The 25,725-nt window shown below is 39.2% G+C and overlaps 1 long non-coding RNA gene across 1 annotated transcript; it reads left to right on the top strand.

Moving 5' to 3' along the window:
- The first annotated feature begins 8,949 nt into the window (after nt 1-8,949).
- Nucleotides 8,950-17,231, top strand: LOC142168764 (uncharacterized). The gene is made up of 3 exons (XR_012698763.1): nt 8,950-9,406; nt 16,488-16,571; nt 17,009-17,231. It is a non-coding gene; the product is annotated as an uncharacterized LOC142168764 (long non-coding RNA).
- The last annotated feature ends 8,494 nt before the right edge of the window (nt 17,232-25,725 follow it).

Below are 25,725 nucleotides of genomic sequence, written 5' to 3'. Positions count from 1 at the left end.
GGGTCCGTTTACTCAAAATATTGATCGAAGTCAACTCAAATTAATATTTTAGGGAAAATTCTTATTTTTATCAGTTTTTAACATATAAGCCTTCCGGAAGAACATCCGGACTGCGCACGTAAATCGAGAAAGGCTAAAATGAGGTTTTTGAGACCTCAAAACGCAGAATTAGGTTCTAAAATATAAAATGACCTATCGGGTCATCACATGCTTCAACTCCCAAAACCAAATTGGCCTGACAATAAGGCCCAAACTAATGCCTTGCTTACCCGTCAAATTAACCATTCAAGTGACAAGATATATGCTAAGTCAATTACGCACTTAACTCTTAGGGTTGTAGCTAACAGAGAAACAGAAGCCTTTCAGACCAAAGGCACACATGCAAGATTACACAAGGTCTTAGTAGGCATAGCATACACATGATATATACAAGTTATATTTTCCATAAAATAGGTAAAGAGATAGCAAGCCAAAGTTAAAAAGAATTTCCAGTAAGCATGGTTCAGAATGAACCTAAAGGGGACTTTAGACCTAAGAGTCTTAACAAAGAAATATAGGAACACAAGTAAAGAGCAGTTAAATAGAAATTCCTTAAACATGAGAGCCTAAGGAAGACATGATTACATCTAGCTTGCAGCCAAGTAAATTAAAAGAGGGACTAGTGGACATGGGGAAGCTGACGAGCACATAACACACACTAAAATATGCTCGCTAGTCGAATATAGTATAATATAATATCGTATCCACATGGATTATAGTTAAACAATATTTTCGTAGTTTATAGATTAATTGCTATCCAAGATGATCAACAGCTAAGAATTTATATGATTAAAACTAAGATTAACTAAGAGTCTAAACTATTAACTAGTGACAATCAATGAAACTATTAAGCAAAGAAAGTTATCGATTGGAAGAAGATAGGGTTAATAGGATAGATGCACCATAAATGTTTGGAATTTAACTATAGATAATTCACTTCTAATGTTCAAGTGAGTCTCTAGAATTCACTTGGTTATTAGTTCAATTGATTAGTCGAAACTCATCTCTCGATTAAGTCTCAACCTCACGAGATAAACCAATTTTAAGCACGTAAAGATATGCAAGAATTCGAATTGGATTGATCTTTAGGAGAACCTTTCTCGATTATCCTCCTAACTAAGTTTAATCAATAATTCATCTAGCCTTTTCCTATTACTAAAGAATATTAATGACATCAACCAACAAAGTATAATGCAACAATATCACAAGTTATGCCTCTCTCAATTACATTTACAAGTGTATATAGATACAACAATCAAAACATCAAAAACGATTTAAATACATAAAGCTAGAGTTAATTATCCACAAATAAGTATCAATACACCAAATCTATCAAATCCTAAAGAGAACTACTCTGGGGATATAGAGTAATACATCATAACAATGTTTAAGTTAAAGGAAAACATAAAACAATCCAAACCCTTGTCTTGAGTGAGGATTGAATGATGAAATCCTCGATCTTTTACTTCTCCACCTCCTCCTTGGATTACATAGGTCTAATATGTGTCAAAAATTCCATAAAATTACATTATTACATGTATTTATACTAAGTAAGGTCGGGCCCAGACGAAAATACCTTCTCCCGCGCGAAATAGGAAAATAACTCTGTAAAAATTTCATAGGCATGCCGCATGGGGCGACGCGCCATGAGGAGAATTAGTGGGGAAGTTCAGAGAGTTGATTCTGAAAGACTACAGGAAAAGTGGCCTACCACGGTGCCCCATGCGCCGCGACTGTGGGACTTTCTTTGAGTACGGATTTTTCTTGCTTTTTAGCTATTCCGACGTGGTTCTCAACCCCTGAACGTGATCCCGGCTTATTTCCTTGGGATTTTACTCAGACTTCAAAGCTCCAAATCACTTGAATTCATTCCATAACATCTACTTAGCTTAGAATCACTCCTACAAGGCATAAAATACATAATTAGTGCAAAACACTAGCAATTAAAGCTTAAACTCAATTAAAGAGCAGTAAATTAGAATGTAATAATTGACTAAAATATGAGATTATAGCCTACCATTGACACCCCACGCTTAAACCATTGCTCGTCCTCGAGCAATCAAACCACACTTTATATAGACACAACCTTACTAAGTAACTCTCCTAATTCATCATACCAAGAATATTTAATATAGACTAAGCACAGTAGTATAACATCTTCACCTCAAGAATTGACTCAAAAGTATGATGCATTATTCAAAAAATGCTCACTTATTCTAACATAGAGGTCAATGACATTACCTTTCCTTCATGAATCGAGTGCCCTCACACACCAATAGAGAGTAGTTCCACACACAATAAAAGTTAAGAACAACTGGGATGTAATGACCCGACCGGTCATTTTGAGTGTATTAGTCCTGATCCCCTATTTATTATTTTTCCCGTATCTGTTTCTGCTTATGGGACTTGCCGAGAGATCTTGTTTTTAGTTTCGAAGTATTTTGGGACACTTAGTCCCTAAAACGGAAGCTTAAGTCTCGGGATTTTGACCGTAGTCAAAAGTGTGTGAAGACGACTTCGAAATGGAGTTTTGTCGGTTCTGTTAGCTCCGTCGGGTGATTTTGGACTTAGGAGCGTGTCCAAACTGTGAATTTGAGGTCTATAGCTAATTTAGGTTTGAAATGGCGAAAGTCAAATTTTTGGGAAGTTTGACCGAGGGTTGACTTTTTGATATCAGGGTTGGATTCTGATTGCGGAAGTTGGAATAGGTCTGTAATGTTGAATATGACTTGTGTGCAAAACTTGAATATAATCGGACGTGGTTTGGTAGGTTTTGGTGTCATTTGCGGAATTCGAAAGTTTAGAAGTTCTTTAGGCTTGAATCCAGGTGTAATTGGTGCTTTGATGTTGTTTCGAGTGATTCGAAGGTTCGACTGAGTTTGTATTGGGTTATATAACTTATTAGCATGTTTGGTTGAGGTCCCGGGGGCCTTGGGTGGAACTCGGGAGGTTTCGGACTTGGTTTGGATTTGAGAGGGGCAACTGAATTGCTGGTGTAATCGCACCTGCAGAGTAGGAACTGCAGGTGCGAGCTTGCAGAAGCGAGGATGGGACCGCAGAAGCGGCCAAGGAGGAGTTGAGCAGATACCACAGGTGCAAAGATTTTTCCGCACCTCCGATGGTCGTAAAAACGGGCATCTGGGCGCAGGTGCGAGTTTTAGCCGTAGATGCGATGGGTTTCCGCACCTGCGATAGGCGCAGATGCGGTCTTGAAGCCGCATGAGCGGAATCTGGGATTTTAAGTGGGATCCGCACCTGCGATGGACTTTTTGCAGGTGCGGCGTAGCAGATGCGACAGTGGGTCCGTATATGCGAAAAGTCTAGGTAGAAGGTTTAAAAGCAATGGTTCGCGATTTTAGTCTTATTTCACCATTTGAGACTCGGACTTAGGCGTTTTTTGAGAAGATTTTCGAGGGTATTATTGAGGTAAGCTTCTTGTACTCATTTTTTATCATAAATCTTGATTCCCCACTGATTTCCCCACCTAATTAGCGAGATTTTAAAGTGAAATTCGGAGGTTTAGGGCTTGAGAATTGGAGGGTGGACTTTGGGGATTTGGAGGACCAAATGACGTCGAATTTTGATGAATTTAGTATGGTTATACTCGTGAGTGAATAAGTTTTCAGGTTTTGTAACTTTTATCAGATTTCGAGACGTGGGCCTGGGGGGCCGTGTTTGAGCCTATTTCGGGTTTTGTCTTATAATTTCATGTTTTTCTTGTGGAATTGATTCTTTTAGCTTATATTAATTATATCGTACTACTTGTGGCTAGATTCGGGGCATTTGGAGATTGATTCGAGGGGAAAAGGCATTGCGGAGTAGGTTTTTTGTGCGGTTTGAGGTAAGTAACAGTTTTAAATCTGGTCATGAAGGTATGAAACCCTGGATTTTGGTATGGTGTGACTTTTTGGGAGGTGACACACATGCTAGGTGACGGGCGTGTGGGCATATACCGTGGGGGATTGTGACTTGGTCCGTCCCGTGAGATTGTAAAGTCGAATAGACTATTGTTAATTACTTGTTTCTCTCTGTGTTATAGAAATTTGACTGCAAATCATGGTTAGGCTATGTGATAGTACTGTTGGGACCCGCAAAGGTCGCGTACTTGTTGAATTATTTGCTAATTGTTGTCTTGTACTCAGTTATGGTATTACTTGCGCATCATATCTCAGTCTCTTCTTGATTCTTGTTGGTACACTATGTTATTTTGTTTGGGCTGATCTTTATGATTTCTAAGAGCCCGAGAGACTGGAGAGGCTGGTGACTGAGTTAGGGCCTGAGCTATAAGTATGTATTTGGATCGGGTTGCACGCCGTAACGAGCCTGAGAGTTGTATGTATATGGATCAGGTTGTGTGTGTGTGTGTGTGTGTGTGTGTATATATATATATATATATATATATATATATATATATATATATATATATATATATATATATATATATATATATGGATCGGGTTGCATGCCGCAACGAGCCTTATGACTATTTATATATTATGGGATCGGGCTGCACGCCGCAGCGATATAGCGCTTGGGCTGAAGGAGCCCCTCCGGAGTCTGCACATCCCCAGTGAGCACAGGTACCTATTGAGTATGATTACTGAGGGCTGAGAGCCGAGTGATTGAGTTGTTGTGACGAGTTGAGCTGTTGTGAAGGAGAGACACGGTCTACAGACAAGATCACGGATTGTCTCTCCTTCTATGTTTTCCTTCTTTTCTGCATTTATACTTAGACACTGTTTTATTAGACTGGATATCTAGATGCTCATGACTTAGTGACACCTCGATGTCGGGCTATTTTTCCGCACTTTTGCTTTGGATTTTACCCCATTTTTATGAAAGACTCCGGTTATTTTAAATATATTAATTTATTTCTATTAAATGTTGAAAGTGTTTCTGGAGATGTCGGCTTGCCTAGTATCGCGATAGGCGCCATCATGACTGGTTAGGTTTTGGGTCGTGACATGGGAACTCAAGATAGAAAGAATTCGCTCACTCTCAAAACTATATTCATATGCCACAAAAGATGCACCATAGTGTACTACTCTACTAATTGAGCTCATTTAGTTAAGGATGAAGTAGCACTTTACTGGTTGCAATGTAGGCTACGGGACGGGTAGGATACATTTAGATATAAGAGTTACTATACCACCCTAAGCACTTTAATACATAATTACCCGTTCAAAACCCCACAATCATGTCAAACCATAACTCCACCTTAATATTAATATACATTAACTCCCTACTTCCTTAAGCACAATTGCATCGAGATTTTCCACTATCAAGGAATATTTGCACAACAATACCACTATTTTTTTCTTTTTCTTTTCTTATTCAATTAAAGTGGCTCTTATTTTTTCAAAGCATTGCACCTTTCTCCTGGTTTCAATAGTTCCACTCAAAAGCTAAACTAACCACCCCACACTTCATCTTGTACAAAGTTCATATAAAATTCAAGTGCTCATGATAGGTACAATGTTCAAATAGATGGTTAATTCAAACAAATGGGTAAGGCTTGTAATGTGGTTGCCAAAGAAATATGATTACAGGGTCAACGGGGGTTAACTACGATACATCACAATTAGGTGGGTAAAAGTATATAAATCTGGCCTAACACAGAAACGCCTATATCACTTCCTAGATTGAATGAAATTACTATTTCTCTTTGCAAACATACGGGGCAAGTTCTAGACATAAAATGCAATGCACAAAATAACACAAAACATCACACACACAAGGCACCTAACTCACTCAGGATTGGACTATCAAGACACTCTAGTCAAAGCAGTTAAGCAAAGCTAAGATCATACAATTTAAGGTACATATACAAGAGTCAAAAATTGAGCCTAAGGGTCACAACTAAAGCACTCACTATTCTCAAGATATGATAAAGTCAAGAGATATTGCTTTCAATTCTAATCATAGCACAAGGTTCCCTATACTACTAACAAAAATAAAAACTAACTACACCCATTTCGAAAACAAATCTTGGAAAAGAACCACGGCACAAAGAAAAACTAAGAGGGAATTGTTACACTACCTACAAAAGAAAATCTTTTTGTCTTTTTCTTTCAACTTAAATCCCTCAAGAAACATGTCGATATGATATCCATCATCGGAAAAATCAAAAATTTTAAAATATTTTATGGTTTTTTTCAATTTTTTCTATCTCTACTACTACTACAACTAACACAACAAGAAATCTAAAACTTACATACATACAAATATCTTTAAGTTGTGGAATGTACCCATGATATACAATTAAAAAGTATAAGGTAAAGGAAACTTCCCATGAATTTTCTTCTTTTCCAAGAACTTATAAACTCCACCCCTAATTCTGAACGTTTATTTGTTGGGTGCTTTGTAGTTTACAACTCCTTCAGATTTTTATTGTGATGAGTCAATCCATAATGTATATAATGTAGTCATGGGGGTGCTTGAAATGAAGTCAGATTGATGCAGATTCTGCCTCAAGACTTAGCAGCTCATATCATTGACAACATCAAGCCTCCAATACTTACTGATGAATTGGATAAGCCATTCTGGATGATGGAACCAAGAGGCAACTTTACAGTAAAATCAGCATAGGATTATTTACGAAGGAGGAGGGATCCTAATGCTGTGTTTACAAATATTTGGGGTCAAGGGATTACCTTTCAAGATTACATTTTTCACGTGAAAGATTTGGAAGGGCAGGATATCATTGGATGATTTCTTTAGGAGGTTGGGATATTTTATGCCATCTAGGTGCTGGTGTTGTCAAGAGCCAGATGAAGAAACTTTGTCGCATGTGTTTTTCAGATCATTTGCAGCACGTACAGTGTGGTACTATTTTCTTGCAAATATTGGAAACTCCATAGCTAGTTTGTCATTACAACAGGAAATTGTTAAATGCTGGACAGTGCATGTTGTCCCTCGTCTAAAACCTGCTTTTCAAACATTGCCTTCGATCATTTTGTGGGAGTTGTGGAAGAGATAAAATTGTTATAAACATGGGGGGGGGGGTTATTACTGTTAGTAGGGTGATATATCAGATATCAACTACATTTCAAGCTCTATTGAAAATTAGAAAGCCAAGCTTAAAAAATGTCCCACATAAATGGCCTGATCTGTTACATTTGTTAGAACATTATACGCCAATGTTGAAGGTAACAAAGGTCTTGTGGAAGCTTCCTAAATAGGACTGGATAAAGGTAAACATAGATGGGGCCTCAAGGGGTAATCCAGGTAGGAGTTCGATTGGTTTTGTAATTAGAGATAGTAAGGGTGATATGAGACATGCAAGGGAAAATGAGATACAAGAGGTTACAAATGTTGAGGCTGGAGCTATTGCAATCTTGGAGGCAGTAAAATATTGTGCGCAGTATGGTTTCACAAATATCCTCATACAAATAGACTCTTTATTGATAAAGAATGTGGTCGATGACACATGGGATTCACCTTGGAATGTAGATGTATATGTACAGGAGATTAGGGAATATATGAGGAGAAGTAACTGTATGATATCACACATCATGCGAGAAGCCAATAAATTAGCAGATTACTTAGAAAATTATGCATTGTATAATGGAGATTATGAGGCAAACAACTTTACACAACTGGAGGTTCAAGGAAGGAAAATTGTTAATAGTGATAAGATGCAATGCCCGTATTTACGTATAAAAGTGGACAGGAGATAACGTGGAGCAAGGAGTGCATTAGCAGGGAAAGAATTATGGGGTATTACAATAAAGTAGGAGAGAAAGGGGAAGGAGAAAACTACAAGGAGAGCACTGCACACAACTATCATAATCAAATCCATAGGGAGGAGAACATGATAATCTTTTATAATAACCATGGGTTCTTTTTTGCAGGGAACATTAATGTAGTTATGCCTTATTCATTGACAAACCTTAAAATGGTAGTATTAGTACTTTGTACTCATTCCATTGAAGGAGAATCATGGATAAGCACAAGCATAACAAAGGGCAGATCAGGTGCCCAGTTATACTACATGGATGACCACTCAAAGTACTGAATTTGGAGAAGCTTTCTGGGTAAAATGGATGCATTGAGGAACAAATTCCCAGTGCAACACTCAAAACCAACCCAGAAGCTAAATCATACAAAGGTCTCAACAAGAATCATAGAGACTGCACATGAAATTGGATGCAAAAATAATGTACCTGAACACTGCTGGACAGGGTGGCTGTCATGGCCTTTTTTTGCAATACATTTCGAATACATTGGACTCAAAGTGGGCTGATATCTCAATGCAGCATACTAGTAGTACAAACAAGGATGGAATTCATACAGAGGTCTCAACAAATTACATAAGGAGATCACACAAAAATTAGTGCAAAAACAGTGTACTCGGACAGTTCTGGCCAATACACTTCATCAAAATTATGAGAGGTTCAGATTACTATTACATATGCAAGTGTAATTGGGAGTAAATATTGGATAGCTAGAATGGAAAGGCACGAGGAAAAAAATCACAAGTGCAAGGAAAGGAATTTCATATCACCATCATATGGACAGTGTTCACTTTGCAAAAAGAAATGGTTATTTATGCAAATAGCGGAGCTGGGCAATGATCTATACGGAACGAGGCTATTTGTGCAAGAAGCATACAATGTTCATTAACATGGGCTATTTATGGAAGCAGTGGAGATGGACTGCGCAAAAGAAATTGGCCTATTTGTGCACGCAACGTCATATGGGTTTGGACATAAAACCCTATGGACTTCAAGGGTTAGTTTTTATTTTTAATAACTACATTAGAACTTGTGTACTATCATTGTTGGGTATTTTACTCAACTTTGATAATTGGATTGATGTAGTTACCATATTTTATTTCCTTCATCGGTTTAGGACTTTATGACACATTATCTTTTATTTTATTATAAATATAAAAAACAGCGTGCCTAGTGGATTTGCAAAAAAGAATAAAATATTTCAAACAAAAAGGAGCTCCCATGCCTCAATCCGCCTCTCTTTTGTCTCTATTCTCTCTCTAGACGATGGCGATTTAGGAGCTCCCATGGCTGCCAACGCCTCTCCCGGCCTTTGGCTGTGGGAGAGACGAATTTAAACCCAAATCCTGCCACAAAATACACTACAAGAGTGCTCACAAAAAAATCTGCTCAAAACCCATCAAAACAATTCTTAAACCTATTGAAATAGTTCATGGAGAACCCACTGTTAAATTTACTATAGAGGAACTTGGCAGATTCACTATTGAAGAATGTCTACATCAGGCCCTAGTATTAAAATTTTCGTTCGAAGGATTGGAGATGCATGAACTCCGAAAGTTCTTGCCAGAACTGTTTGGATTTCAAGGTCGTCACTTGATCGGGTGGTTAGCGAGAAGGCACATACTCATCAGGTTTGATTTATATGAAGATTATGTTGTTGATGCTTCAGAAGTGTTAATCATCTGCTCGTTAATGGTGAGAACCACCAGTTTAGAATTTTTCCTCGGACTCTTGCTTTTAATCTAAAGGAAGAAACCTCTAGGGCTTTTGTATGGATATCTTTGCCTAACCTGCTGCCGATGTTATTTGCGAAACAATCCTTACTGTCTATTGCTTCAGCTGTTGGTAAACCTATAGCTATTGATAAAGCTACACAAGAAAAATCGAGGCCTAGGATAGCATGAGTAAAAGTCGAGTTAGACCTGCTTGATAAGAGACCACATAGAGTAAGGATTCATTATGTTAATGAAAAAATAGGGCAGATTGTTGAGCGATATCAGGAAATTGTGTATGATAATTTGCCTCAGTATTGTTCTTATTGTAAGCATCAAGGGCATGGGGAAAGTAGCTGTCATTTGTTGTAGGAAACGAATGACAGTCATGATCATGAAGGGGCTACGTATGATGGCAAAACTGTTGAGAAATATCAAGGTGAGTTGGGGAATTTGTTGGATGACAAGAAGAAGGCTACTGATGTTTCTTCTCCTCCTAATAGATGTGCTCATGTGAATGGGCAGCTGGTTGAACCTAATGGTACAATTGTTCCAGTTGTTGAAGCCCTTGCTATTGTTGTTCAGCACTTGAAGGATGCAAAAATTCCTGCTGGTGATCGAGGTTATGCTGGAACTTTTACAGATACAGGTGTTGCACAAATTATGGAAGCTGGGCAACTTCAACAGCTGGTGAAAGATAGTGCAATGGCTGGAACTGATCGACTACCCACTGCCAAGGATGTATCAGTAACAGTGGTAGATCTGTTGAATTCAAAAAAATTTGGTGTGATGGATTATGTAAAAAGCCAAGAATTGGACAAGAGTACTACTGGTAGGAATGATACTGAAGTTGTGAAGACTACTGCACTGACTACTCCTAGAGTTGATCTTGATGCTTCATTAAATATTGAAACTGGGGATGCTGGCTGTGATGATGTTCTACCTGGAGATACTACAGGTGGTAAGCAACAACAGGGTGCCCTGTTTAATCAAAGATGTTGTACTGGTAAGGTTGCTGTTCTACAAACTATGCAAAGCAGTAGGAGTGGTATGGTTGATGCTATAGAGATTGGGCAACTGAGCAAGGATCAACAGAAATCTGTCTCTAAACTCCCTCGTGACATTCCAGCTGCTACTGCTTTAGCAAGGATTTACCAAGCTATTGGTTCTTCTCTAGAAAATCGAAACATGTCAATAAATGTTACCGGAGAAGATTGTGGAGCTGCTGAATGTTCAAATTTGAACGCTACTGTTGCATTGAAGGCAGCTGGTGATCGAGCTGCTGCTGCGGTTGCTAAGCTTACTTTTGATCGAGCAACCAATGCCAAGAATCATGCAACAGTTGTAGTAGTAGGACATGTTGAGAAAGCTGGAATTGAAACAACTACTGTATGTTCAATGTTGGAGGCTACAGGTGTTGAGGAAAAACCAACTGAAGCTACATGTGCTGAGGAACAAGGGCACACTAACGTCAAACATGTGCCTGATGCAATTGCTGAACATGCTGAACTAGAGCAAAAAACAATCAGGTTTTATAGCTACTGTTGACCATGATGAGAGGCAAGAACTTGAAGGAGTTAATGCTTTGGGTAGTGTAACTGGTACAGGTGATAACGCAGTGCTTGGACAAGCTAAGAACTTTCACAAACCTTCAGCTGATCAGGCCAATGATGGGCACGCTCGTGAAGTGTAAATTAATTTTGCTGCAGGACCTGTGCGTGAAGCTAGGAAAAATTCATCTCATGGTGAGGTGAAGTGGACTGAGGTTGATGTTATGAGTGCTGGGAAATTTCCTAAACATGACAATCAGGTTACAAAGGAAGCAGAAGCTTTAGAAACAGGTGAACGAAATAATAAACATGCTGCAAATGATGCTGGTACACGACCTGATGGTTTGGAGGCTGCTACTGTGAATGTGGAGGATCAAGACAACATTTCTACTTTGTCTACTGATGCAACACAGGTGAATGCAGCAGGAGTTGATTGGACAATGGTGGTGAAATCACCTACAAGGCAGAAAGCATCTCCAAACGCAATGAAACAGCAGCAGAATTTGAGTGCTACAGATGTTCGACGGAATGCAGCAAGCAGTGACGCATCGATCACCTAAAAGTAGGAGATCTCCAGGCGTGCAAGACCAGGCCCTAACATCAAAGAATTTTGAGTTTTCTAACTCGTTTGATGCATTGGAGAGTCTGAAACCACAAAAAGTAGCACATTCTGCTGGTTCAAAGTCGAATGCACATTTGTTACAATTTTCAGGTGACGCTGCAAATGTGCAGATTCAGCATGCCAACCAGACTGCTGTTATAACATCAACTAAGGAGCCTAAAATTTCAGATCATGATAACTTATTGATGTTTTAGAGACCCCAAAACTAAACAACTGTGCACCATCAGCGACACACGGGCAGAAAATTCAAGGTAATCAACTCAACAAAAATTAATGGCTTCAACCTACAAAGTATAATGCAACAATATCACAAGTTATACCTCTCTCGATTACATTAACAAGTGTATATAGATGCAACAGTTAAAACATCCAAAATGATTTCAATACATAAAACTAGAGTTATTTATCTACAAACAAGTATCAATACACCAAATCCATCAAACCCTAAAGAGAACTACTCCCTAGATATGGAGTAATTCATCATAACAATGTTTAAGTTAAAGAAAAACATAAAACAATCCAAAACTTTCTCTTGAGTGAGGATTGAATGATGAAATCCTTGAGCTTTTACTTCTCCACCTCCATGGTTTACTTAGATCTAAGATGTGTCAAAATTTCATAAAATAACATTTTTACGTGTATTTATACTAAGTAGGGTCGGACCAGACGAAAATACCTTCTCCCACACTAAATAGGAAAATAACTCTATAACAATTGCACAGGCGCGCCGTATGGGGCGATGTGCCATGCATTAGTGGGGAAGTTTAGATAGTTAATTCTGATAGACTACAGGAAAATTGGCCTACCGATGCGCCCCACGCGCCACCTCACGCGTCGCGGCTGTGGGACTTTCTCTGAGTACGGATTTTTCTTGATTTTTAGCTATCCCGACGTGGTTCTTAACCCCCGAACGCGATCCTGGCTTATACCCTTAGGCTTTTACTCAGACTTCAAAGCTCCAAATCACTTGAATTCGTTCCATAACATCTACATTGCTTGAAATCACTCCTAGAAGGCATAAAATATACAATTAGTGCAAAACACTAGCAATTAAAGCTCAAACTCAATTTAAGTGCAGTAAATTGGAATGTAATAATCGACTAAAACATAAGATTATAGACTACCATCAGAAGCAATCACTTAGTTTGAACATGAGAAGCTTAATATATTTAGTGTCAGGCAGATATCAGTCATAACACAAAGGTTCAAAGTCTTAGAGAAAGTATAAGAACTCACGGTAGGTGAAACATATCAACTTCAGACTAACATGTCAAACAACATCAGGACATATTCTAGTTGACCATATGGGAAGCATATGCAGGATATATTGCAACTCATCCGAGTAAGCACATAATGATAACATAACATTAGAGTTTACAAACAGCAGAGATACCTAATTGGGATAGTATTGGCATGTAGATTCCTCATGAATTGACTCTAAGAAAGTAGCATATTATACATGAAGGACTCAGCGGGAAGTAACTCATTTGAATAAATTATGGGCATGAATTAGTTTCTCAGAAGAATCGAAGGCATGGGCTCATAAGAAGCAACTGATATAAGTACTCAACTATACATAAACATAATCGTCAGAGATCATTCAGGTTGAACACATATAATAGTCATACATTAGAGTTTAGCAATGGCAAGGGAGCATATTAGGCTAAATATCTAGATAGTATTGTCACATGTGATGGTCAAGGGTCAATTTGCAGAGAAATAGCAGATTATGCATAAAGGGATTCAGCAGGAAAAGACTCACTAAAGCAATTCTGAGCAGGAACTTAGTTTCCTAAGGGGTTTCAGTAAAAAGAGGTTCAAGGTAAGGCATGAGAAAGGATCCAATACTAAACAGACAATATAAGAATTCAAGCATATCATGACAGTCTCAAACAAGCATAACAGCCAGAAATATTCCAAATTGACTACACTGAATAAACTATGTAAACTTATACAAGTTCTGATGAAGGATTTTATAAGAAATTCAAAGCAAAGTCGACATAGTGTCATATTGGTTTAAAAGAGTTATAACACAGATGTTCAGAAGCATGAAAACTAACAAGGGAGAAACATAATTGCGAGTGACAGAGTTCACAGGAGCTTCAAATGAGTCGCGAGTAGCGCTCACACTAGGAAGTCCAATAGAGCGGATTTTGGTGGCCTTGGATTTCAGTCGGCCACAATTAAGAGTTTTAGAATAGTATAGAATGCGTGAGAGTGAGAGAATAATCGTAGTTAAGTCTGTTTAGGGGAATTGGGGAAGGGATTTATATAGTGGCATATTATGACAAACAAACATGGAAAATAATCAAATAAACATAAATAAGGAAGGAAATGATCACATGCAATCAGTAATAGAGTCGGTCAAAGAGATGAAGGCAATTTCAAACCCTAGTTGGTTCCAATGGCCATGAATCAGACCAATAATGGAAGAATCATTCATTATGGAGTGTATATAGGAGAAACATCGCCCAAATCTTCAAAAAATCAGAGTAATCAGGCCTGATTTTGAAAGGTAGTACTTGCCAAAATTGGGGAAGTACTAAGTAACACCATGAACACGTGAGTAGTAGCGAAATAAGGCAATCAAGTCGTGAAGGACTCCATAGTATAGCAAGATTCAGAGAGGATTTGGGTGATAAAGCAGCTAGGGTTGTAACGACCCGACCGGTCGTTTTGACATCTAGCACGTCGTTCGGCAGTTTGAGGCCATGAGCAGCTTTACTTCAGGTATTATGACTTGTGCGTATGATCGGAATTGAATTTCGGGAAGTTCGGAGTTGATTTGGAGAAAACATTCTAATTTCGGAAGCCTTAAGTTGGAGGAATTGGTTAAGGAGTGAATTTTGAGTAAACGAGCTCGGAATCGGGATTTGAAAATTTTAGCAGGTTTGTATGATGATTTCGGATTTGGGCTTATGTTCGGATCAGGTTATGGATGCCCCGGTAGCGTTTCGGCACCTATTGTGGAAGTTAGCATTTTGGATGAATTCCATAAATTTGGGTTGAAGTACATTACAATGTTATCAATGTCCGTTTGGAATTTTCGAGTTTGGGAATAGCTCCGTATGGTGATTCTGGTATTGGGAGCGCGTTCGGAAGTTGATTCGGAGGTCTGTAGGTCATTTTGGGGTCATTTGGTTAAAGTTAAAAATTTGAAGGTATTTGAGAAGTTTGACCGGAAGTGGACTTTTTGATATCGGGGTCGGAATCTGATTTCAGAAGTTAGAGTGGGTCCGTAATGTCAAACGTGATATGTGTGCAAAATTTGAGGGCAATCGGGTGTGATTTGTTAGGTTTCAGCATCAAATGAGGAAGTTTGAAATTCTAAAGTTCATTAAGCTTGGAATGGGGTGCGATTCATGTATTCGACGTTGTTTGATGTGATTTGAAGGCTCGACGAAGTTCGTAACGTGTTTTGGGATGTGTTGGTATATTTGATTGAGGTCCCGAGGGCCTTGGGTAGATTCCGAAAAGTTAACGGATCGATTTTTGGACCTAAGAATTTCTTAAGCTTAATGCATCTGGTGTAATCGCACCTGCGCGACTTTGGCCGTAGCTGCGAGATTGCGCGTGCAGAGAATTACTCGCAGAAGCGAGCAGGGACTGGAGCTGGGGGAGCCGCAGAAGCGGACTGGAGAAGCGCACCTGCATGTGCGTAGGCGCGAGGCAGCCATCGCTGGTGCGTAAAATTTGTGCAGATGCGCATAGCAGGTCGCACCTGCGAAGCTCGCATAAGCGAAGAAACTTTCACATGTGCGAGGTCTTGGCTGGGCATTGAGGATTGCAGGAGCGAAATTTAGACCGTACCTGCGGAGCCGCAGGAGCGGCTGTTGGACCGTAGGTGCGAAGGTCGGGTTGGGCAGTATGTTTCTTTAAAACGGGACTTGGCCCATTTTTTCTCCCATTTTCATTTGGTTTGGGCGATTCTGAAGAGCTTCAAGGGGAGATTCTCCGCAAGCAACTTAAGGTAAGTGATGCCCACTTAGTATAAGTTAAATACATGATTTGTATAAGAATTTAAACATGAAAATTAGTAGAAATTGTGGGGGTTTTGGTAGAAAACCTAGAATTTGGTATTTTGGACTTTGACCATGAATTTGGGCATGAAATTTGGAATAAATCATATATTTGAGTTCATAAGGTTATGGGTAATGATTAACTTCAAAAATTTCGAGGGTGATTTTATCGACTTTTCGAACGGAGTTGGTAATTGTTGTAAATAGGATTATAATGTGTATTAGAGTATATATTTACAGATTTGCTTACTTATTTACTAGTTTTGGAGCGTTGGGCATCGATTTGAGTTGATTGAATGGCTTGGGAGCCGGTTATGAAACTTCGGAGCAAGTTAAGTCTCCTTTCTAACCTTATAAGAGGAAATTAACCCCCTAAGTGAAATTAATTAATATATATTTCTAATTGTGGGGGCTATATACGTACGAGGTGATGAGAGTCCTTACGTAGCTACTAGTTATGCTGATGTCCGGGTAGTCTAGGTTTACATCATGCCTTGTTAAGATTACTGTCGATATATGTTATTGTTTGCCTTGACAAGAAGCAAGATTGAGGTTGAGTAATAATTGTCTTGAAAGAATTGAAATTTGAAGAATTTAAAATTTAAAAGGTTTCATTTGAACTTCGTAATTTCGAAAAGAATTGAGGAATGTTATAATAGCTTAGGAATCTATGTGTAACCGCGTCGCATGTATGATTCGCGAGCGGGTTAATTTCCTTAAAAAACTTCAAGTTGAATTTCCCTTATTTAAAAAAAAATCAAGAAAGAGATATGATTTAAATGTTAAACTTATATTTTGCCGCGTCGCAGGTATGATTCGCGAGCAGGGTATCTTCTTAAATTTATATTTGACCGCGTCGCATGTATGATTCGCAAGCGGGGGCCGCATCGCAGGTATGATTCGCGAGCGAGAAAATTTATAGATACATTTATGGTTTGCGCCGTTCGACCCTCGGTAGTGCAAAATTTATTTTTATTGTTGGATCGGGCCGTACGACCTCGGCATGACTTGCGCATGATTGTATTATTTGCTTCGAAAATTATAATAATTGATGTTGCCTCATTGGCCTGAGATATAAACTGTTAAAATGATGAAAATAAATTTGGGAAATTTCTTGTTAACAAAAGAATTGCTTACTTATTTCATGATATCGGGTTACAGCCGTTGTACGTGATCCATGCATAATCAAATCATTGGTATATTAATTATAGCCCATAGTAAGTGTCCGAGTCGATCCCTCGTCACTACTTCTTCGAGGTTAGGCGGGATACTCACTGGGTACGCATTGATTTACGTACTCATGCTATACTTGCTACACATTTTTGTGCAGGTACAAATATGCTTAGAGGCCTTGCGGGCGCAGAGGCGTGATTATGGAAGGGACTTAGGTGACCTGCATTCTTTACGACGATTCGCAGCCAACAGAGTCTCCTTCAAAGTATTGTATTTTCTTTTCCTGTCCAATTTGTATTCCGGACAGCTGTTGTATTTTATTTTACACCCCAATTAAACGCTAATGTACTTGTAACACCGAGTTTTGGGAGGATTATGGGTTGTGCTGTATTAGAAATTTTAAAGATATTATTATTTATTTTTTTGTAAACTTCATCTTTTACGATTTAAATTTAAGCAAAAACATGATTTCAAAAGTAACAAAAATGAGAACCTAATTAAGTATTTATTGTTGGCTTGCCTGACAGTGGTGTCCAGAGCCATCATGACCTTTATGAAGTTTGGGTCGTGACAACATGGTATCAGAGTACTAGGTTCACTTAGGTCTCACGAGTCATGAGAAAGTCTAGTAAATTCTTGCGGATTGGTACGGAGACGTGTGTACTTATCTTCGAGAGGCTACAGGGCTGTTAGGAGCACTTCTCTTCTTGAATCCTCATCTTGCGATTTGATTCCTTTGAGGCTTATGCCTTCATTTCCCTCCCATTCAATCTTATGCGACGTTAAGCGCTTGTTATAAATCAGGAATTTGAGGAATTTTAATGGTACAACAGATGTGGTGCACGATGTTCCTCCCTGCATAATTGCCTTTGACGATTTTCGTCACCTTGTGGAAGGTCGTTCTGTCGTTTCAGCTCAGTATCGGTATTACCTAAGGTTCGAGATTTGGCTTTGATTATCATGACGATTCGTGCGTTGCTATCGCACAATGTTTGTGTAATGGTAGGATGCTTGTACATGCGTCAGAATAATGAATGACTTGGGAATAGGTTTACTCAGTGCATGACTCAGAGGTTCAGTATTTATTTCCGTCAGAGGAAAGGCAATTGGCCTATGAAGGTTCAGGTATAGGTTGATGGAGCAATGAGACTTGGTATTTTTGAGCGTGGTAGAATTTGATCTGTGAGATGGTGCCAGAGAGGCAGTTGTCAAGGGTAGCGGTGTGTAACAATTTCTGAATCAGATGGATATTTTTAATGTTGATTGGCTCGAGGAAGATGATCTTCGGAAAGGTTTAAAGTTGGTAGCGGTCTATTGGTTCAAGTGCTACAAAGGTAGATTTTTATTTAAGGAAACAACTGGGCAGCGAAGGATGAGGAAGGATATGTGGGAGGTGTCTTGTGGTGGTTAAGTTCCTAGAAGGCCAAGTGTGAGAAACAAAAGTCGAGTAGTTGCTTAAAGGAGAGGGTTTGACCAAAGTAGGATAGTGGCAAGGTAGCATATAGGTTACGTGGTAGGATAGCTACACGTCTTGAGGAATGTTTGGAGTGATTGGGATTCATGGTGGACAGTGACTAGGTATATGGGCTTAATTTGGAATATCAGCTGCTATATTGAGGAAGATTAGGTGTGACAGGAAGGGGTAGCTTAATATGAAAAAGGATGTAACATGACTTTGGGTTGGAATGTATTGTCACACGTTTAGTTGATGCCAATAGGGAGTGAACGAGCTTGTACAACTCGTGGATGAGCACGGGCTCAGGATGGTTTGTTGGCTTCATGGTAATTGTACTCGGTGCAGCGTTGTGGGAATATTTCAGTATGTAATTTTCACAGGTGGGTTATCTCCTGTGAGAAGGTTAGCGGTCGCGTGGTGTTGACGAAGCTTCTGCGAAGAATTTCTACTGACTATTCAGGAAGAGGTCGAATATGTGCATGTGGCTAGTGATTCAGAGTGGCTATGAAGAGTTTAACAGAAAGGTTTCGAGGAATTTGGTGGGTTGATTGTGTAAGATCATGTCAATGATGAAGAAATAATCTTGGCGGGTTCTAGAGTTATGCAATGGTAGCTTCAAGCTAAGTGGGAGAGTACCACCGCCTACAGTTGGATTGCATGGTCGTCTATTTGTAAGATTTTTGGTTATCGGCATATTGATGGGTTGTTACGACTAAGGGAAGAGAACATCAGTGGTAATTTGAGCAAGCGATTTCTGGAATGTGTGCTATAATTGGCCTTATCGATTCATGCTCAGGCTTTGGGAAGATTCAGGATTTATGCTTCATGTAGAGGCGAGTTACAAGGAAGATGATTCGGCTAGGTGCTTCCTTGAGAGGGTACTCATGTACTAGCAGAGCCTTGGAGTTGATTATATTTGGGACCAAGTCAGAGTGGGTGACTCTCAATAACGGTCCTAGTGGATTCAACAGTTAAGGCGTGGTGCCTAAGGATTTCGAGTCCATAGTATGGTTGAATATCGAGCTTCTACAGCGAATTATGATAAAGGATCTTGGAGTGTTCCGTGTTGTCGTTGGTCTACGGGGTATCATGAGAGGAATGGGAGCATGTAACTATGGATTTATAGAAGAACTATCAGAATGGGAGCATGTAACTATGGATTTATAGAAGAACTATCAGAATGGGTGTATCCGTTGAAGACGCGTTTATGCGCACAAGGAGGGTATGAAATGGTTCGTGGGTTTTGGGGAAAATGTGGTCTCGTGAAATGGGGTCACTCGGGATGAGTGCGGACTGAGTTCATTATATTGATAAAGGAGATGTTATTAATTCTAAGGAAGATCCAGAGTAAATTAGGAGAAGTCGGGTTTTGTTAGCAATGGTTGAATTGGCATAATGATGGTTGTTCTTTTGTGTTATAGGAAAAAGGGTTATTATGGATCCCGAAAATGTTATTAGCCTAGTGCGGTGCGACCAGAATCGGATTGAGGTATGTGGAAGGATTTAAATATGAATGTGGGCTCTATATCAAGTCGGATATGTTCATTTCAGCATAGCGCTCCTTATGGAGGAGTATTCAGATGTTGGATGTCGCTTCTGTAATACTATATTGTGCCGTATGAGTTGTGAAACTGCTTGGTAAATTTCTTATGTGTTGAGGTTTCGCATAGCGATGGTGTAATGTGAGCCGGATGGCTCTCGAGATTCAAATCATATATCTCACCTTAGTTGTGCTTGAGTTTTGTAGCGTATGGCGCTATAAGTCTCCCCAGGGATGGTATTATGCACTTAGCCTGCTTGTGACCGGTATTCGAGTATTTTGTAGGAATGAGCATTCTAGCTTGGTAAGTACCTCTTTATGTAGATTTTATGTGTGGATGGGAAGGCACGTCGTCACAGGTATGTTGTTTGGATCGGGTTGCACGCCGCAACAGTAGGATGTTGATTACAGTCCCCTCTATCTATTTTCGTGTGTTTTGTTTTCCATTTTCTGGGGAAGGTTCATAACACCTTTTCGGTTGTCTAATTAGTTGTGTGGGTTGAGTAGTCCCTTCCAGAGATTCGTTTTCCTTATGTACCACGTTCGAGTTTGTAGCTTAGTGACACATTTCAACATCATATAAAACTTTTGGTCATGTTTGGGGTGGCTTGTTGCTTGAGCAGCTTATACTGGGTGAGACGAGATTTTTGGATCTGGGATCAGTGCGATCGGAGTATATGAAGTATATTAAAGAGAAAATACCATTATTTGGTTCATAATGGGCTGATGATTCTAGTCAAAGGGAGAGATTCAACGATTTGTTGACTCTGCAGTTGATTATGAATTTCTACACATCTCTTCTATCGTGGCGGTATTGCAAGAGTTGGAACAAGACTTATATATGTCATGAGGTGCATTATGAGCATCAGATCCGTGGAATTTTGGCTATGGTTATCATAGGATGTTGTTATGGTCATGCGAGCTATGTAGTGCATAGTGTGAATTCAGCAAAGGTATGCTATCATGTATCGGTGCATCGTGTGGTGATTGACACAGTGTTCGTATGATGGGAACATGCCTGTCAGAGAATTCCGGATGTTGGAATTGGACTCTAAGGTTTATTTGACTAAGTAAAAAAGGGAGAATCTTCAGATTGGCTCGAGCTAGTGTGCTCAACTGAGTTGTGGCAGCACAGGTAAGTGCACGAGCTATAAAATAGTGATTTCGGACAACCCCACAACAGTTCATAGCGCATTCGAGGACGAACGTATGTTTAAGTGGGAGAGAATATAACGACCCGATCGGTCGTTTTGACGAACGTATGTTTAAGTGGGAGAGAATGTAACGACCCGATCGGTTGTTTTGAGCTCTAGCGCATCGTTCGACAGTTTGAGGACAGGAGCAGCTTCACTTCAGGTATTATGATTTGTGCGTATGGTCGGAATTGAATTTTGGGAAGTTCGGAGTTGATTTGGAGAGAAAATTCTAATTTCGAAAGCCTTAAGTTGGAGGAATTGGCTAAGGTGTGAATTTTGAGTAAACGACTTCGGAATCGAGATTTGAAGGTTCCAGCAGGTTCGTATGATGATTTCGGATTTGGGCGTATGTTCAAATCGGGTTTTGGATGCCCCGTGAGCGTTTCGACACCTATTGTGGAAGTTAGCATTTTGGAAGAATTCCATAAATTGGGGTTGAAGTGCATTTCTATGTTATCAATGCCCGTTTGGGATTTCAGAGTTTAGGAATAGCTCGGTATGGTGATTCTGGTATTGGGAGCGCGTCCGGAAGTGGATTCGGAGGTCCGTAGATCATTTTGGAGTCATTTGGTAAGAGTTAGAAATTTGAAGGTTTTTGAGAAGTTTGACCGGAAGTGGACTTTTTGATATCGGGGTCGAAATCTGATTCCGGAAGTTAGAGTAGGTCAGTAATGTCAAACGTGACTTGTGTGCAAAATTTGAGGGCAATCGGGCGTGATTTAATAGGTTTCGACATCGAATGATGAAGTTTGAAATTCTAAAGTTCATTAAGCTTTGAATGGGGTGCGATTCATGAATTAGACGTTGTTTGATGTGATTTGAAAGATCGACTAAGTTCGTAACATGTTTTGGGATGTGTTGGTATATTTGGTTGAGGTCTCGAGGGGCCTCGGGTGGATTCTGGAAGGTTAACGGATCGATTTTTGGACTTAAGTATTTCTGAAGCTTAATGCTTCTAGTGTGTAATCGCACCTGCGCGACTTTGGCCGCAGGTGCGAGATCGCGGGTGCGGCAAATTGCTCATAGAAGCGAGAAGGGACTGGAGTAGGGGGAGCCGCAGAAGCAGACTGGAGAAGCACACCTGCGTGTGCGCAGGCGCGAGGCTGCCACCGCTGGTGCGTAAAATTTGCGCAGATGCGCATAGCAGGTCGCACCTGTGAAGATTGCAGAAGCGAAGAAACTTCCGCAGGTGCGAGGTCTTGGCTAGGCAGTGAAGACCGCAAGAGCGGAATTTGGACCGCACCTGCGGAGCCGTAGGAGCGGCTGTTGGACCGCAGGTGCGAAGGTCGGGGTGGGCAGTGTGTTTCTTTAAAACGGGACTTGGCCCATTGTTTTCTCCCATTTTCATTTGGTTTGGGCGATTTTGAAGAGCTTCAAGGAGAGATTCTTAGCAAGCAATTCAAGGTAAGTGATGCCCACTTAGTATAAGTTAAATACATGATTTGTATAAGAATTTAATCATGAAAATTAGTAAAAATTGTGAGGGTTTTGATAGAAAACCTAGAATTTGGTATTTTGGATTTTGACCACGAATTTGGGCATGGAATTGGGAATAAATCATGTATTTGAGTTCACAAGGTCATGGGTAATGATTAACTTCAAATTTTTTGGAATCCGAGCACGTGGGCCCGAGGGTGATTTTATCGACTTTTCGAACGGAGTTGAGAATTATTGTAAATAGGACTATAATGAGTTTTAGAGTATATATTTACGGATTTGATTTCTTATTGACTAATTTTGGAACGTTGGGCATCGATTTGAGTTGATTGAATATCTTGGGAGCCATTTATGAAACTTCGGAGCTAGGTAAGTCTCCTTTCTAACCTTATAAGAGGGAATTAACCCCATAGGTGAAATTAATTAATATATGCTTCTAATTGTGGGGGCTACGTACGCACGAGGTGACGAGAGTCCGTACGTAGCTACTAGTTATGCCTATGTCCGGGTAGTCTAGGTTTACATCATGCCTTGTTAACATTGCTGTCGATTTATGTTATTGTTTGCCTTGAGAAGAAGCAAGATTGAGGTTGAGTAATAATTGTCTTGAAAGAATGAAAATTTGAAGAATTTAAAATTTAAAAGGTTTCATTTGAACTTCGTAATTTCAAAAAAAATTGAGGAATATTATAATAGCTTAGGAATCTATGTATAACCGCGTCGCAGTTATGATTCGCGAGCGGGGTAATTTTCTTAAAAAGCTTCAAGTTGAATTTCCCTTAATTTTAAAAAGAATCAAGAAAGAGATATGGTTTAAATGTTAAATTTATATTTGGCCGCGTCGCAGGTATGATTCGCGAGCGGGGTATCTCCTTAAATTTATATTTTACCGCGTTGCATGTATGATTCGTGAGCGGGGACCGCATCGCACGTATGATTCGCGAGTGGGAAAATTTATAGATGCATCTATGGTTCACGCCATTCAACCCTCGGCAATGCACAATTTATTTTTATTTTTGGATCGGGCCGTGCGACCTCGGCATGACTTGCGCATGATTGTATTAATTGCTTCAGAAATTATAATAATTGATATTGCCTCATTGGCCTGAGATATAAACTGTTAAAATGATGAAAATGAATTTGGGAAATTTCTTATTAACAAAAGAATTGTTTACTTATTTCATGATATCGGGCTTACAACCGTTCTATGTGATTCATGCTTAATAATATCATTGGTATATTAATTATAGCCCATAGTAAGTGTCCGAGTCGACCCCTCGTCACTACTTCTTCAAGGTTAGGCGGGATACATACTGGGTACACATTGATTTACGTACTCATGCTACACTTGCTGCATATTTTTATGCAGGTACACATATGCTTAACGGCCTTAAGGGCACAGAGGCACGATTATGGCAAGGACTTAGGTGAGCTGCATTCTTTACAACGATTTGCAACCAACAGAGTCTCCCTCATAGTATTGTATTTTCTTTTCCTGTCCAATTTGTATTCTGGATAGCTGTTGTATTTTATTTTATACTCCTAGTAAATGCTCATGCACTTGTGACATCAGGTTTTGGGAGGATTATGGGTTGTGCTATATTAGAAATTTTAAAGATATTTTTTTTTTGTTGTAAATTTCAACTTTACGATTTAAATTGAAGGAAAAATATGATTTCAAAAGTAACAAAAATGAGAACCTAATTAAGTATTTATTGTTGGCTTGCCTGACAGTGATGTCCGGCGCCATCACGACCTTTATGAATTTTGGGTCGTGACAAGGGTTTTATGAATAGAGGAGGAAAATAGAGAGAATACAAAGGTAGCTGGTTGAGGAAAATGTCTCTAGGGTTTAGTGAGGAGGAATATAAGGAGAGTGAGGGGTTTATTATGGCCCGTTGATCATTTGAGATCAACGACCGAGATTAGAGGGCGATAGGGTCGGGTATGGGGGGTCGCAGATGGGTTCAGGTTATTGGGTCACTCCGTTTTGATCTTTCGATGGGTCAACTGGGGTGGGCTTTGGCAATTTGGACCTCTTTTGGTTCGATTTTGGGCTAGATTAAAAATAAAATGTAAATTAACAAAATAAATTATAAAAGTCGTTATAAAATAATATAAATTATAGTTTTTGAAATTAATTAAGTGAAAATAAATGAATATAATTGTAAAAATATAAAAAGTCATTTTAACCTAAAATTAGCATAATAAAGACAATTATTGAAAATATTGGCTATTATTGCAAACGATATGCAAATGATATAAAGAATGCAAATATTATATAAAAATAAAGTAAAATATTATGAAATATTCACGTGGGTAAAATTAATAAATTTGAATGATTAAGTCATCCCAAAATAATTTGAAGGGATAATTAATAAATATTTGAATAATTAAAATGCAAGAAAAATCAATTTTAAAGCTTTAAAAATTATAGTAAAATACTTAACCCCTGTAAATTGGGTAATAATGCAAAATAATATTTTGGAAGTATATGGAATACTTTATAAAATATGAGGACAAAATTGGGTATCAACAGTTGCCCCTCTTTACTCGGGTATGATGAAAAACTAGTCGGGTAAAGAAAATGATGACCAATTTTGTCCGAATGAACGAGGATGAAACAATAGGTGCCAAACCAAGTTCCTGAATTGCCTACATATCCCTAGTGTTACGGGAATCAGGTCGTGTGTAGTTCTAGATCCAACGGTGAAGAGCCGATGGAGGTATTATAAAAAAATAGTTATACGCTTCGAGGAATGATCTTCTCAGGATAGGATAGTGTCATAAGTAACTGATAATTTCAGGTGGAGTTATGATAAGATTTTGAACGTTATGGCTGTACAAGATAAATGTTTGAGCGGTCACTGGATAGAAATGATCATTGATGGTTATCGGTTACGTTTGAGGTAATCAAAGGGTGTGAACATCGTGAACGGAAACCGGAGTGAGAATTGCTCCTGCTTGTAGAACGGTTACCTCCCGAGTTGTCTACAAAACTTAAAACATGATGTGCTATAATAAGTAAAGTTATTATGGAAATTTAAACATGATGCAAATTCCCTTTGGATCACGAGAGTCATCTTTTGGATGATGATGATGGTGTCCATAGACCATGACGTCCTAGGACATGAAGCGTATTATAAGAGATTCGCACGCCATGAAATGGTGTCCTCGGGACATGAGGATGGTGCCTCTATACTATGACGCCTTTGAATAATGATATGCAATTTTGAGAGATCCTC

The sequence above is a fragment of the Nicotiana tabacum genome, chromosome 14 (assembly GCF_000715075.1).
Source record: "Nicotiana tabacum cultivar K326 chromosome 14, ASM71507v2, whole genome shotgun sequence".
Taxonomy (NCBI): Eukaryota; Viridiplantae; Streptophyta; class Magnoliopsida; order Solanales; family Solanaceae; genus Nicotiana; species Nicotiana tabacum.
The sequence above is the reverse complement of the archived record's forward strand: the minus strand, read 5'-3'. Positions and strand labels throughout refer to the sequence as shown.